Here is a 17,422-nt window from a genome sequence, read left to right as displayed (position 1 = left end):
ACGAGAAGCAGGGTTTAGGGTGTCTTCTTACCCAACCCATTCCTAATTACACTAGGCCGACAACGTTCGGTCCTAGGGATTCCAACTCAATCCGAGTTTCATCATTTGAATGAGTGATCCTTAGGGTAGAAACCTTAGATTGTTTTATGCATGAGCATCCAATTGTCCCTACATTCCGTGAATGTGGGTAGGACCTTTGGTTCAAGGGTTCATCTTGGTAACAAGTGCGTGAAACTAGGTCAAGTCCTTAACGTGCTAAACCCTAGTTAGCACTTGGGTTATTTATCGTATCGGTTGAGCCATCCTATGCGAATCCCTTGCGGGTTAGGCGATTTAGATAATTCGATCTACTTGTCTTGCGACAAGGACGAACCATCCCTAGAGATGTTAACTTGATCTTAAAGGAGAAAGCTAGTTGTAACATCTCACAATTCACGTAAATGCGTGATTCATTGCTTCTACGTACCCCTGAATTCGCAATAACCCTAACTTTTCTTGTTAAGATCAAAACGCATGTTAAATTGCAGCATAACTTCCATTGATCCTACTAGGACTTGCATTCAAGAATCATGCCCATAATTCTTTTTCTAAGCTTTTAAGATTTCGTGCTTCAATAAACCATGCAGCCTTTCCCTAAATACAACTCTTGATGAATGAATTTTTTCATATGACAAATGTGCAACATGCACTCATTTCTTGACTACAATGTAGTGAAATTCATGCAAAAAAAAAGTAGAGTTGACCTATTCCAATTTACAATCACATGCCACACACAAATTCCTAGAATCATTTCCGCGCTCTTCTATTTCCTACGGGGTTAAAGACTTTCCCAAATGAATCATTCAATGAAGATTTGTCTAAAAATGCGACGTGCAATTAATCTTTCCATGCCTAGTCAAAGGTGCACTTTAATAATCTCAACCTTAGAATGATAGGCAATAGGTGTTCTAGGCCGTCACTTTGACATGCACGACAAGGCAACATACTATTAAGGACGTTAAATGGATAGACAATTTCTTTATATGGAAAATACCAATGACCCAATTTCATGTCATGAACTAATTCTAATCATTGTTCGAATAGTCGATTTATTTCCAGTTGCATTTAACTTGACTAGGCGATTTTAAGAATGCATAGGTGCTTCCTAATCCATGAAGTTATCGTGATTAATGCAATGCTTTTGCATGAATCAAAATTAGTAAAAACCTGAACTTGTGGGCTTGGGGGGATATCCACGTGAACATTAGGAGAAGAAACTCTCGTAGCCACACCTTGTGACTTTTTAGGGCCCATGGTAGGCGTAATTACTGACTTCCGATTTGCCTTTATCCTTACCCGATCGGTGAATTTACTTGCCTTGGTACGTAGCCTCAAGATCTTGCCCTTCTCCCTCGTATGCAGGAGATCCCTTCCGAAGTGTGGATCCTTGAGAATACCGGCTTGCGGAATTTGGCCTTATGGGAGGCCTTGCGGGGTTGGAGCTTGGTTTGTGGAAATGAGGCTCCTACAAAGTTCTTGGAAATGGGGATTTTATGAATGGAATTTCAAAAATTGAGGCCTTACGAGGATGTTCACGGAAAGGGCTCTTGCAAATGGGCCTTGCAAGAATAGAGGCTTTAGAGTTCTTCTTCTCCTTCCCTAAAATCCTAGGGCCGGCCTTGTGGGTGATTGGTGGAAAGGGGCTTGTAGGCTTCCCCTTCTTCTCTTCAAAGCTCGGGCTAGGGTGCTTGTGGGTGTTGCAATGGAAAAGGGGTTTAAAAGGAACCCGTGGGGGTAAAATGGGCTTTATGGGGAATCCATGGAAAAGGGCCTTAAAAACAGGGGTAAAATGGCTTGTGGGGTATGTAAGGGGAAGGGGGATTAAATCCCGGGGGTAAAGATTGCTTGTGTAGGATCCAATGGGAAGGGGGTTTAAAAAAAATCGGGGCTAATATGGACTTGTGGTGGATCCAATAGGAAGGGAGGCTTAGAGAGGCCCCCTTAGAAGCTTTTAAGAAGCTTCTAATAGCTTTTGACAACTAGGTGGCGGCATGGAGACCGACGATGCTGTTCAAGGGGGGATTTGGTAGAGGTTGGTGGTGGCGTGATAGCCCGTGGCAGAGAGTGGCGGCAGTAGCAGCAAGCCCAACGACTGGTGGCGGCTCCCTTTTGCAATGCGGCGACGACGTACGCAGCCTCCCTCCTACCTTCCTCTGATGCAGCATGGCGATTGGCAACTCTTATGTAGCAACTCCTTCCTCCTCACGATGCATCACGGCACATTGGCAGCGATGTAGCTTTGCCTTCCCCCTCCACTTACTCCACACGATTTATATAGGTGAGGGGAGGGGATCCTCCCTCCCCCACGCGGCATCCTGCATGGGTTCACCCCCCCCTCAGGCATCCAGCAAGGATGCTCAATCATCCTTGCTATTCCCCTCCCCTCCAGCACGACAGTCGCTGGGGGAAAAAGGGGAAATAAATTTCCCTTATTTTCAATTTATTATTCTCATGACCTCCTATTAAGAGGAGGTTCATGTGAAGAACGCGTGCTTAGAAATCGGGAATGTCATAGTAGGCCTCGAACATTGACACAAAGCAGAAAGCACAAGCTACAAACCACTTTAGTCAAATGCATGACTACACTAATCATGGTGTCCCTTCATTGCCAAGCTATGAGGATGTGGGACCCAAACACCATACTTAGGATAGGCATAAGAAAACCCTTATATCTTTGTGTGCTAAGAAATCCTGGGACACCAATGCAAAATGGAAACCACAAGCTACAAACCACTAAAGTTAGACACATGACTACACTAATCATGGTTTCCCTTGAATGTCAAGCCCTAAGGACGTGGAACCCACACACCATGCTTAGTGCATGCATAAGGAAAAACTTGTATCTTTGTGTGCCAAGAATGCTTGGAACACTGATACAAAGTGGAAAGTAGAAGCTACAAACCACTTAAGTTAGAAGCATGACTATACTAATCATGGTGTCCCTTCAGTGGCAAGCCATGAGGATGTGGGACCCAAACATCATACTTAGTGCACGCAAAAGGAAAGAATTATATCTTTGTGTTCCAAGAAAGCCTAGGACATTGACAAAAAGTAGAAAGAACAAGCTATAAACCACTTAAGTTAGCTACACTAACCATGGTGTTTCCCTAGTGTGAAGCCACAAGGACCTAGGATCTAGACAACATGCTTATTAGTGTAGGCATAAGGAAAATCTTGTATTTTTTTGTGCCAAGCAAGCCTAGGACACTAACACAAAGTAAAAACTACAAGGTACAAATTATTTGATGACCAATCTAAAACCATACAAAGACAAGACATTAAGAGGGAAGCACATCCTATCTTCTTTAAGTTGTGCTTTGTCAAACTTTCTAAAAATGAATAATTAAGGATATCTCAAACATACATTGTAACTAGGATGACTTTATATGCTCAAATTATTTTATATTTGAGGATACATTAAAAAGTAATAGGAGCTAGTAGTTTGAATACATCATCCAAAGTCATGATTGCTACAACTACCATGCTTCAAAGACACTCTTCCATCGGGAAAGACATATTCATTTCCACCAAATTTTAAGGGATTCTTGACACAAAGTGGTGAAAGCATTTACTTTCTCATGTTTGCAATCCTTGCTTTAGAATATGGAGGGATATAATTTTCATGAGTAATTGACAAATGTGATTGCAATTCAGTGACATGGCCATCATAAACCTCTTCAAAAGGAATTGGTCGATCATTTTGAGGGTATGGTATGCTTTGAGTGAGATCATTCATGTGAGGAATAGTTAATAGTTTAGGAGGAAAAGTTTAAGACAAGCTTTGCATTTAGATGTTGTGAATGTTACTACTAGCTTTTAAACAAAAATCTTGGGTCCTGTGAGGACTTAGGAGGGTTTAATCAAAGGCTATATGGATTTGAAACAACGCCATGGATGTTTGCTTTGCTGACCAAAAATTGAGGGAATGCCTATCTCTTCATCTCATGTCCCACGTGCCAGTCACATAAGGACATTGATGACTAGTTCAATGTTACATTTCCTCCCATCTAATAAATAATTTGAAGTGTGCATTTTGTATAGTAAAAGATCACATAAGGAAATTGCTACATGAAAACATCATATAAGGAAAAAAATTATTACCAACTCAGTGTTATGTTTTCCTCCAATTTGTTGAAGAATGCCAAAGTATGCATTTTGTATAGGAAAAGATCACACAAGGAAAAGTTAAAGGTAGATATCGCATAAGGAAGTTTCCAGCTCAATGCTACCTTTGCTTGATAGAAAGTCCTCCCCTCCATTGAAAAATGCCAAAGTGTGTATGTTATACATGAAACATTCACATAAGGATATTTCTGGTTCAATCCTTTCTTTGGTTGATAGAAAATCCTCCCATATGTTGTTGAACGATAACAAATTTGTGCACGTGCTACTGCCAACATCATGTAAGGATGTTGTTGCAAAAACTAGTTCAATGCTACATTTGCTTGGTAGAAATTCCTCCTATTTGTTAAAGAGCTCCAAAATGCATACGTGGTGCTACAGGAAAAATATTACTTAAGGAAGGTTCTCCTTGCCACATCTATGTTATTTATCAAGAGGTTCTTTGATTGCCATAATTGGTAGCATTTTAGGTTCTTTTTGGTTGTTATGGACCTACACATAATTTGGAAAAAGAAGCTGGTGATTTAGGCTCCTTTTTCCTTAACATTCTAGACCAAAAGGGATCCATGCTTCTAGAATTGTTATTCACATTCTTCTATATGAATGTGTAGAGAAGAAACACTTGAATGTAGCAAAACAAGTCCATACATAGATCAATAAACTTGATAATATACCTTCATTTATTAGTCAACTCATCTAAGTTTTTGCTACTTGTGGTGGATTGATAGCAATGAGAAACTACAAGAGTAATCACATGAAAATGCAAATAAATAATACAATAAACATAGCTTCCAATGTCTATGGAAGTGCACCTCATTGACATACATCCCAGTCTTTAAACAATGGAACTTACTCTCCATGAAGTGTTTGCACTAGACAAACAAAGCCCTTACATTTCCAAGTAGTAATATTCCCAAAGCTCCACACAAATGACTAAGCCTAGTTGTTGTCACACTCCACACCATGCATAACTCTAGTAGTCAATCATGGTGCTCACCCATAGCAGAAGCATGCATGGGGAAAAAAAGGAGTGTAAAAATTGTGGCATATATCAAGAGAGATACATCTTTTCCACAATTAGAAACATATCATTCGCTTAGATGTGTCATATGTGATATGCATAACCCTTAGCTATAGCACATGATAGCATCGTGAACACACAAACATCATGAAGTTGTGAGACATGATAGATTTCACTTGGCTTGGTCAAGTAAGCAAATTTTATCTTCATGTGTATTCATTTTCCTTATCCTATATTAAAGCATTGATTTGAAAATCATCCATAGTGCCTTTGATAATGATGTTTTGTCCCTCAAGCACTTGCTCCAAGCATACATTATTTTCTCATTACAAAAGATGAAGCATACATTAACACCTCACTCATAGAGGTGATGGAAGACATCCCAAACTCTATCCTTACTACAAAAAACTAGTTCTTTGAAGGATAGCCACTATACAGCTTAAGAAATTCTCCTATATTATCAAATCAAAACAAAAGTAGAAATAGGCTTCATAGTCATGTCCAAGAATCAAGAACTCAATAATAAAAGGCTCTTGAGGAATGTGGCTACAATTTCCCCATGAATCAAGCATACAGATTTAGAAGATGAAATCTTATCGAAGGATGAAAAGGGTGGGTCCCTTGCAAAAAAACATGTTAGAAAGAAGTGTTAAGGGCTAATTTCCTCCCTTATTATGTTCAACGGAAACATATGATCCATAACAAGTAATTGAAATCTGTTTTTGAATACCGACTATCTGACTTCACAAACATGACTTCTGTTCACAGCAAACTACTTTATATTCAATGTACATCACAGTTGTGTTCATCATTTGATTCAGATACTTCATAACACAACACAGGGAACAGAATCAACACAGGTAAAGTCGAGTAAAAAACTGTATTGCTTCATAAGTCTGCATACATCAACAACGCTCTTCCATTACATTAGTTCCTACTCTACATGAGTAGTCATATCCAAAAAGACACACGACTCTTCCCAAAAGAGTACATCCAACTGATGCCTTTTCATATCTAATACTTCCTAAGGCTCAAACTAAGTACTGAATAATAATAGATAACCCCTAAGGTTATGCCTCTAACACTGGCACACCCGGTGGATACTATTTTCCCAAAATAGTGGACCTGAGCCCACAACATCCCTTGATCTCCTGTTTTCAAATTCTGATCACTTTTCAGTACTAGTTTGCTTTTAGTGTATCTTCCATCATCTGTGCTTCCTGTATGGAGAAATCCACATTGCTTTTGGTGTGTGGGTTCCACGTCCTTAGGGCTCGACATTGAAGGGAAACCATGATTAGTGTAGTGATGTGTCTAACTTTAGTGGTTTGTAGCTTGTGGTTTCCATTTTGCATTGGTGTCCCAGGATTTCTTAGCACACAAAGATATAAGGGTTTTCTTATGCCTATACTAAGTATGGTGTTTGGGTCCCACATCCTCATGGCTTGGCAATGAAGGGACACCATGATTAGTGTAGTCATGCATTTGACTAAAGTGGTTTGTAGCTTGTGCTTTTTGCTTTGTGTCAATGTTCGAGGCCTACTGTGACATTCCCGATTTCTAAGCACGCATTCTTCACATGAACCTCCTCTTAATAGGAGGTCATGAGAATAATAAATTGAAAATAAGGGAAATTTTTTTCCCCTTTTTCCCCCAGTGACTGTCGTTCTGGAGGGGAGGGGAATAGCAAGGATGACTGAGCATCCTTGCTAGATGCCTGAGGGGGGGGGTGAACCCATGCAGGATGCTACGTGGGGGAGGGAGGATCCCCTCCCCTCACCTATATAAATCGTGTGGAGTAAGTGGAGGGGGAAGGCAGAGCTACATCACTGCCAATGTGCCATGATGCACCGTGAGGAGGAAGGAGTTGCTACATAAGAGTTGCCAATCGCCATGCTGCATCAAAGGAAGGTAGGAGGGAGGCTGCGTACGTCATCGCCGCATTGCAAAAGGGAGCCACCACCAGTCGCTCGGCTTGCTGCTATTGCCGCCACTCTCCGCCACGGGCTATCATGCCACCACCAACCTCTACCAAATCCCCCCCTGAACGGCATCGTCGGTCTCCATGCCGCCACGTAGTTGTCAGAAGCTGTTAGAAGCTTCTTAAAAGCTTCTAAGGGGGCCTCTCTAAGCGTCCCTTCCTATTGGATCCACCACAAGTCCATATTAGCCCCGATTTTTTTAAACCCCCTTCCCATTGGATCCTACACAAGCAATCTTTACCCCCGGGATTTAATCCCCCTTCCCCTTACATACCCCACTAGCCATTTTACCCCGGTTTTTAAGGCCCTTTTCCATGGATTCCCCATAAAGCCCATTTTACCCCCACGGGTTCCTTTTAAACCCCTTTTCCATTGCAACACCCACAAGCCCCCTAGCCCGAGCTTTGAAGAGAAGAAGGGGAAGCCTACAAGCCCCTTTCCACCAATCACCCACAAGGCCGGCCCTAGGATTTTAGGGAAGGAGAAGAAGAACTCTAAAGCTACATCGCTGCCAATGTGCCGTGATGCATCGTGAGGAGGAAGGAGTTGCTACATAAGAGTTGCCAATCGCCATGCTGCATCAGAGGAAGGTAGGAGGGAGGCTGCGTACGTCGTCGCCGCATTGCAAAAGGGAGCCGCCACCAGTCGTTGGGCTTGCTGCTACTGCCGCCACTCTCTGCCACGGGCTATCACGCCACCACCAACCTCTACCAAATCCCCCCTTGAACAGCATCGTCGGTCTCCATGCCGCCACCTAGTTGTCAAAAGCTATTAGAAGCTTCTTAAAAGCTTCTAAGGGGGCCTCTCTAAGCCTCCCTTCCTATTGGATCCACCACAAGTCCATATTAGCCCCGATTTTTTTTAAACCCCCTTCCCATTGGATCCTACACAAGCAATCTTTACCCCCGGGATTTAATCCCCCTTCCCCTTACATACCCCACAAGCCATTTTACCCCTGTTTTTAAGGCCCTTTTCCATGGATTCCCCATAAAGCCCATTTTACCCCCACGGGTTCCTTTTAAACCCCTTTTCCATTGCAACACCCACAAGCACCCTAGCCCGAGCTTTGAAGAGAAGAAGGGGAAGCCTACAAGCCCCTTTCCACCAATCACCCACAAGGCCGGCCCTAGGATTTTAGGGAAGGAGAAGAAGAACTCTAAAGCCTCTATTCTTGCAAGGCCCATTTGCAAGAGCCCTTTCCGCGAACATCCTCGTAAGGCCTCAATTTTTGAAATTCCATTCATAAAATCCCCATTTCCAAGAACTTTGTAGGAGCCTCATTTCCACAAACCAAGCTCCAACCCCGCAAGGCCTCCCATAAGGCCAAATTCCGCAAGCCAGTATTCTCAAGGATCCACACTTCAGAAGGGATCTCCTACGTACGAGGGAGAAGGGCAAGATCTTGAGGCTACATACCAAGGCAAGTAAATTCACCGATCGGGTAAGGATAAAGGCAAATCGGAAGTCAGTAATTACGCCTACGATGGGCCCTAAAAAGTCACAAGGTGCTCCTGCGGGAGGTTCTTCTCCTAATGTTCACGTGGATATCCCCCCAAGCCCACAAGTTCAGGTTTTTACTAATTTTGATTCATGCAAAAGCATTGCATTAATCACGATAACTTCATGGATTAGGAAGCACTTATGCATGCTTAAAATCACCTTGTCAAGTTAAATGCAACTGGAAATAAATCGACTATTCGAACAATGATTAGAATTAGTTCATGACATGAAATTGGGTCATTGGTATTTTCCATATAAAGAAATTGTCTATCCATTTAACGTCCTTAAAAGTATGTTGCCTTGTCATGCATGTTAAAGTGACGGCCTAGAACACCTATTGCCTATCATTCTAAGGCTGAGATTATTAAAGTGCACCTTTGACTAGGCATGGAAAGATTAATTGCACGCCGCATTTTTAGACAAATCTTCATTGAATGATTCATTAGGGAAAGTCCTTAACCTCGTAGGAAATAGAAGAGCCCGGAAATGATTCTAGGAATTTGTGTGTGGCATGTGATTGCAAATTGGAATAGGTCAACTCTACTTTTTTTTTGCATGAATTTCACTACGTTGTAGTCAGGAAAGGAGTGCATGTTGCAAATTTGTCATATAAAAAATTTCATTCATCAAGAGTTGTATTTAGGGAAAGGCTGCATGGTTTTTTGAAGCACAAAATCTTAAAAGCTTAGAAAAAGAATTATGGGCATGATTCTTGAATGCAAGTCCTAGTAGGATCAATGGAAGTTATGCCGCAATTTAACATGTGTTTTGATCTTAACAAGAAAAGTTAGGGTTATTGCGAATTTAGGGGTACGTAGAAGCAATGAATCACGCATTTACGTGAATTGTGAGTGAAAGGTGAGAAGGATCAAAGCTTGCACGCGAGCTATGGCGGGAGAGCAAGAGCAAGAAAAGAGAGAGACAAGAAATGGGAACTCCAACAGTCACAATGTGTGACCGGGCCTTCCTTTATTCAAACTGTCACTAAAAGAATAAAGAATAAAGTGACGTGACGGGCGCCCGCCACCTACAGTGTGTAGTGGCGGGTACTGTTAGTGTAGTAATACACGGGGCGGCACAGCGGAGGCGCCTTTACCCCCAACAACCTCCCACTTAAAGGCAAATCTGCCCTAGTGAGAGAGAAAAGAAAAAGAAAAGACAGTACAAATGTACATAGGTACAAGAGATGAGGAAAGGCGACATCTCATCCAACGCCCATCAATCTCCTGAGGAAGGCAAAGCGCTCAGTAGTGAGGCTCTTCGTGAGCAGATCTGCAGGATTCTCGTCAGTGGAGATTTTGACAAGGTCAACAGACCTGTCCTCCACGACACCACGTATGAAGTGATACCTCACCTCAATGTGTTTCATCTTCGCATGGAAGACCGGATTCTTAGCCAATTGAATGGCACTCATAGAATCCGAATGCAGTGTAGGTGTAGCATCAATCCCAAGGTCAGCAACTAGACGGCCTAACCATATGGCCTCCTTGCAAGCCTCAGTGGCTGCAACATACTCGGCCTCAGTGGTAGACAAAGTTGTACACTTCTGAACCCTGGACATCCAAGAGACAGCCCCTCTAGCATAGGTGAATACATAGCCAGAAATGGACTTCCTACTATCTGCATGTCCTGCATAATCGGAGTCAGTGTACCCCACGACCCCTGTATCCTGGTTGCCATAGAAAATACACATGTCTGCTGTGCCCTTCAGGTACCTCATGATACCCTTCACGGCATCCCAATGTCTGCTGCCAGGTGTAGCCATATAGCGTGCCACAACACCAACTGCATGCGCAATATCTGGACGAGTGGCTATCATGGCATACATCAAACTGCCCACGGCTGAAGCATAAGGGATCTTGGCCATCTCGGCCCTCTGCTCATCTGTCTGCGGACAATCGGCCTGTGATACCTTCACATAAGAAGGTAATGGACAGCCAATAGGCTTTACGTCCTGCATGTGGAAGCGCTCAAGGACTTTATGAATGTACTCCCGCTGTGAGAGATACAAAAGCCCCTGATGCCTATCGCGCTTAATGCGCATCCCAAGTATATGTGAGGCCTGTCCCAAATCCTTCATCTCAAAGCTCTTCTTCAGCTGAGATTTAAGAGCATCTAGCTCATCATGAGCTTTCCCTGCTATCAGCATATCATCAACATAGAGTACCAAGATAAGCAAACTGCCATCACGGGCTTTCTTCGTGTAAAGACACGGATCCATAGCCTTGTGACTGCATAAAGGCATCAAACTTATGATACCATTCCATAGGTGCCTGCTTCAAGCCATACAAGCTCTTCTTCAACTTGCACACTAAGTGCTCCCTGCCAGGTTCTGCAAAGCCGTTAGGCTGATCCATATAGATCTCATCATGCAAATCCCCATGTAGAAAAGTCGTCTTGACATCCATCTGATATAGATCTAAGTCAAGCTGTGCAACCAAAGCCAAGACTAAGCGCAGGGTGGTCATCTTAACCACAGGAGAGAAGACCTCATCAAAGTCCACACCATGTTCCTGCTTAAAACCCTTTACTACCAATCTAGCCTTGTATGCCGGCTTGGGGTGTCCAGGGGTACTTTTCAGCTTGTACACCCACTTGCATGGCAAAGCCTTCTTGCCCTTAGGCAAGGCAACCAAATCCCAAGTCTCATTCTTATGCAGGGAGTCTATCTCAGACTGCATAGCCCTCTCCCAGGAGTGACTGTCACCCCTGTGCATAGCCTCATCATAAGTGAAAGGCTCTCATGCATCTGTAACCAAAACATAATGCATAGAGGGCTGAAATCTGTCAAGTGGGCATCTGTCTCTAGCAGACCGTCTCACTGCAGGCTCTACTGCCTGTCTAACTGCCTGTCCAACACCCTGGCCCTGTGGAAGAACTGCTGCAGGCTGTACTACTAGCTGTGCTAAAGCTCTAGGCTCCTCCTGAAAGATCACTCTGCGGATCTCAACCACCTTCTCAGGCTACCTGTGCATCTTGTCTTCATGGAAGACGACATCATGGCTGCGTACTATTTTCCACGCCTGCGGATCCCATAGGCGATAGCCCATCTCTCCTAACTCACCATAGCCAAGGAATATGCATTTAATGCTCTTTGGATCCAATTTACTCCTCTTGTCCTTGGGCACATGGTAGAATGCCTCACATCCAAAGACACGGAGATGCGCATAAGAGGGTGGCTTACCAGCCCAAACTTCCTCTGCAACCTGGAAATCCAATCCACTAGAAGGCGATCGGTTTATGACATGCACTGCCATACTAACTGCCTCAGCTCAAAAACTTTGGGGTAGGCTTGCATGGCTAAGCATAGAGCGCACACACTCCTGAATAGTCCTGTTCATGCGCTCAGCCAAACCAATTGTGTAAGGGGCGATCAACTGACGCTTAATACCCCTGTCATCACAAAACTGCTCAAAAGCATGCGAGACATATTCTCCCCCATTATCTGTCCTAAGGCATTTCAGCCTATACCTAGTCTGGTTCTCAACAAGAGCAAGCCATCTCTAAAAAACTGCCAAAGACATCAGACTTCTGCTTTATGGGATAAGCCCACACTTTCCTAGAAAAATCATCAATGAAGGTAACGAAGTACTTCGCGCCACCCATAGACATGCAAGGCATAGGCCCACAAACATTGGAATGCACCAATGCCAAGGGCTCACTCATGCGTGGCCTACCCGATTTCTTATGCGTAGACCTATTCTGCTTACCATAAAGACAATGATCACACGAGTCAAAACATGCATAATCCAACGGCGGAAGATACTGCAAACTAGATAACATTTTCATTCCCTTCAAAGACATGTGCTCTAAACGAGAATGCCAAAGTGATACATGTGGGACAGAACCCACTGCCAAAACATGGTCAACTGAGGACCTAGATACAACAAGAGGATAGAGGCTGCCAGACTTGGCGCCTCTAGCAAGCACAAGTTTGCCACAAGTAATCTTCCAGGCAGAATCCCCAAAACATACATGAAATCCTGCATCATCCAGCTGTCTTGCAGACATAAGACTGCGCGTAAGCGCAGGTACATGACGTACATCCCTAAGCAAAAATGAACTGCCAGTGGAAAACTGCAACTGAATATCACCCATGCCCACAATGTCAAGAGACCTGTCGTCTCCAAGTCTGACTGAACCAGATATAGTGTGGTAAGAGTGGAACCACTCACGGTAAGGCGTCACATGGAAGGATGCTCCGGAATCCAATAACTAGCATTGTGCATACATACTAGATGTCTCAGTCAAGTGTGAAGCATCAAAAGAACTAGCTGCAAGTATAAACTCATCACCACCATCGGACTCCTCAGTTTGCGTGACATTAATTTCCTCAATCTTGACGCTGGACTTCGCAGGTACTATGCTGCAATTAGAGGACTTCTCCTGCACTTTATCTTTCCCCTTATCCTTGCACTTCTCATTGCGCAACTCATGACACTGTGGTCTAATATGGCCCTTTTTCCCACAATGATGACAAGTGACATTTGCATTGCGCCCACGCAACTTACTACGCGACTTGCCTTGAGATTTAGATCGACCCTTCTGCGAGTCACGACCACGGTTATTACCACGATCATTCCTGTCATTCCTGCCTCTAACTGTCAAAGCATGACTACCACGAGAGGCATCCAAGTTTTTGCGATTCACCTCTTCCTGAAGAAGAGCACTCTCAACATCTGCCAATTTTAGAGTAGCACTAGAGGCACAAAGAGCAGTACGGAAAACATCCCATGACTCATTCAGAGTCCCAAGCAAGAAAAGAGGAGTTACTTCCTCTCCAAAGGTGATATTCTGCGAAGTCAGGTTCTTCAGTATAGCATGGAATTGGCTCAAGTGAGCAGACATAGTCGCATTATCCTTCATGCGCAGATCCATAAGCTGCTTCAACCAGTACATCTGACTCGCCGGAATTTTCTTATCATAAAGATTCTTGATCTTATTCCATAGATCCCATGCACTCTGTGCTTCCTCAAATACATTATAATGTACCTGTTCAGTGAGAGACAATACAATCGTGGACTTGCATAGCTCATCAAGTTCAAGCCAGTCGTCATTGTCCATAGTTTCAGGCTGCTCCCCACTCAACCGAAGTGGCTTAATCTGAGATTTCTACACCAAGACCTGCCAAATTTGACTCTTCCAATAAGAGTAGTTGGTACCATCCAACTTTGTAATGTTAAAGATGGCACTATCATGCGAAGATGACGCCATTATGCAGGCTAGAAATGCCCAAACAGTCCAAAATTGCTTGCTGTTTTACTGCAGAAACTGCCCAAATATGACCAAAACGGGGTCCAAAGGACGAGAAAAGTGTGCCAAAAGTTGCTACCCACTTAGTACTAGGTGCGGTACACCAAATCAAGATATTTCAGCATGAAAAGTACACCTCAGTCCACCAATAACTGCTTGTTGTAATAAATTGCAGGTATGCAGTCTAGAGAGCAAACTGTCCCAAAATAGGATCCAATGTCAAGCAAACAATGCTAGGTCCAAAGCCGGCATGAAATGGACATAAGAAAGGCCAATGACAGTGAAAAGAACATGAGCGCAACACCAAAGCATGTCAAAATAACATCTGCCAGTGAAAGGCACACCCCCAGACACTCTAGGCAAAGTGTTCCTGTAACTACAAAAACCTGACACAAATAGGTGTCTGCTCAAAGAGAAAGATCCAAATATGAGACTCAGCTCATAAGCATCCTGTGAAGCAAGAGTACATCAATGCATATCCATAAAGATCGGAGTATGATCCCAAAGTCTCAATGCGTATGTAGCTGCTCAAGACATAAACTGCTCCAAATACATGTAAGTGCTCCAATAGCATGCAACTGTCAAAGGTCAAGCAAGCATGTAAAATGCTCCCACTAGCACAAAAGGCGTACAAAGCGAGCTCAGAAGCTCAAACAACCCAAGAGAAAGCACCAATGATAAGTGACCCTGTCAATGCATCAAGCGCATCTAAGAGAGCATGACATACATGAAGCACCGGTCGTATTAACCATGAAGTAATACATAAGCCCAAATAAGCTCTCAGTCAACTCAATGACATCCAAATAGCAACCAAGATCAGTGATCAAGTAAGCCGGGAATGCTCAAATACATCCAAATCCAAGCTCCAAATGTCGGTATGGCATACATGAACCAAATAGCATATGTCATGAACCAAAGCATGTAATGCAAAAGCCTAACTGTCAAGCAGAGACATGAGGCACAGGCGGTCCATGAGCATGCCAAGTCGGTCCAAATGCTAGTGAAGACGGAGCTAATGTGAAGCTCAAAAGCATCCCATAATCTCATACATATGCTCCAAGCCGTCCCCAAATGTCACAGACATCATGCCAAAGCTCAAAGCATATATCCGGTATCGGTAGGTAAGTGCCAAAGCCTGTAAAGTACCTTCAGCCCACTCTTATTCCAGCATGTATTTAGTATTCTAAATAGTAGATTTCAGCCCCGAATTCAAGCCAAAATCATGGTCAAACCAAATGCATACATCCCCAATACATCCGGGTAGGAAGTAGACCGCATACGGGCATCAAATAAGGTAATCGGAGTAGAGTATAAGCATCAAATGCCAATGCCAAGTGTGGCTACCCTGTTTCTAGCATTGTATAACAGTAAATAACAGTCCCAAATCAGCCAATATTTCATGCCAAAATCATGGCATAATCATGTGCATACATTCCCAAGGCACTAGGCATCATGTAGACCGCATATGGGCATCAAATAGCACAACCGGAATGGAGTATAAGCAACAAATGCTAATGCCAATGGTGCTACCCTATTTTCAGCGTGTTATGACAGTTTATGATAGTCCCAAATCTGAAGAGATCAGCCCCGAATGATCAAGACCAATGCCCAAAGCTTGAATGACATCAAACATGAAGTCTATAGCCCTCTTGATCAAGGTAGAGAGCAAGAAGCAATGGCCAAGTGTGGAGCTAAAGTAGATGAGTGCTCACAGCCTGGGAAAAAATGATGCAATCTGCCCTGTTGGTGCTGAACTTGCTGCTACTCCACATGGGCTGAAAAGGGGGTAATGGGGGGCTCAAGAAGGGCCTATCAAAGGCCTACGACAAGCCTCTTTGAGCCTTGATAGGTGTAAGGCACAATATGAGGGGAATAAGCTTCAAGGGTTTGAAGCCATGGCTGCCCTTGCTGTTTGCAACCTATAGACTGAAATAAAACCCTGAAAGAATGATCAAATACCTCAGTATCAATGCCTTGAAGGTGCCTCAATAGGCTAGGAAGGTGCTCGGGAAGCCGGGGAGTGATGGGAGCTCGGGGAGATCGGATATGGCTGCCGGGATGGAGATCCAATGCGTGAAGCGAGTCGATGCGAAGGTCAGGAAGCACCGAGTCGAGCTCGAGCAAGAGAATGCCAAGCTCTGATACCAGTTGAAAGGTGAGAAGGATCGAAGCTTGCACACGAGCTATGGTGGGAGAGCAAGAGTAAGAAAAGAGAGAGACAAGAAATTGGAAGTCCAAGAGTCACAATGTGTGACCGGGTCTTCCTTTATTCATATTGTCACTAAAAGAATAAAGAATAAAGTGACGTGACGGGCGCCCGCCACCTACAGTGTGCAGTGGCGGGTACTGTCAGTGTAGTAATACACGGGGCGGCACTGTCAGTGTAGTAATACACGGGGCGGCACGGCGGAGGCGCCTTTACCCCCAACAGTGAGATGTTACAACTAGCTTTCTCCTTTAAGATCAAGTTAACATCTCTAGGGATGGTTTGTCCTTGTCGCAAGACAAGTAGATCGAATTATCTAAATCGCCTAACCCGTAAGGGATTCGCATAGGATGGCTCAACCGATACGATAAATAACCCAAGTGCTAACTAGGGTTTAGCACGTTAAGGACTTGACCTAGTTTCACGCACTTGTTACCAAGACGAACCCTTGAACCAAAGGTCCTACCTACATTCACGGAATGTAGGGACAATTGGATGCTCATGCATAAAACGATCTAAGGTTTCTACCCTAAGGATCACTCATTCAAATGATGAAACTCGGATTGAGTTGGAATCCCTAGGACCGAACGTTGTCGGCCTAGTGTAATTAGGAATGGGTTGGGTAAGAAGACACCCTAAACCCTGCTTCTCGTCTGGAGATAATTCCGTGACCAAAAAATGCCGTTCAATGGGTGAAATGATCCCATGGAATAGATGCGACACTTGTGCAATAAGTTGCAACGTCGCATAGATTTGTGGTTTGTTCACAAGAGAGTTTTGCCATTTCTTGGAATGAGGTTGGCAAGTTCTTGCGCAAGTTTAACTTGCAAGAGGATGAGTAGTCATCCTGTTATATCACCTTTCTTGGGAAAAATTTCCAAGTAAAGGGAAGTTAGGTATTTGCTTGGAAGGAAATGATCAATCAATAAATTGGAGCGACATGGTCACCAGGATTTACCGTTAACAAAACCTAAGGTATTGGTTAAGTTGGGTTAACAGGGTATGGCCCTAACCCAAGGACAAAAGGGTGAACAAACAAACCCTTGGGGATCTTGCCAGGTCGCAATTGATCCCGGATCGAATGCTGGATGCATTCGAAGAGAAGGATTCACTCCAATATGCTAGAATGAAATTGACAACATCTCCAATATGCCTGTTTTTCCTTTGTGCAATTCCATTTTGTTGCGGGGTATAACCAAGAGAAGGATACATCTCCAATATGCCTGTTTTTCATTTCTGCAATTCCATTTTGTTGCGGGGTATGACTGCATGAATATTGCTGCTTTATGCCATGCTCCT

The sequence above is a fragment of the Lygodium microphyllum genome, chromosome 14, assembly GCF_053477565.2.
Source record: "Lygodium microphyllum isolate KBCC chromosome 14, Lygodium_microphyllum_v1.1.10, whole genome shotgun sequence".
NCBI lineage: Eukaryota > Viridiplantae > Streptophyta > Polypodiopsida > Schizaeales > Lygodiaceae > Lygodium > Lygodium microphyllum.
The sequence above is the reverse complement of the archived record's forward strand: the minus strand, read 5'-3'. Positions refer to the sequence as shown.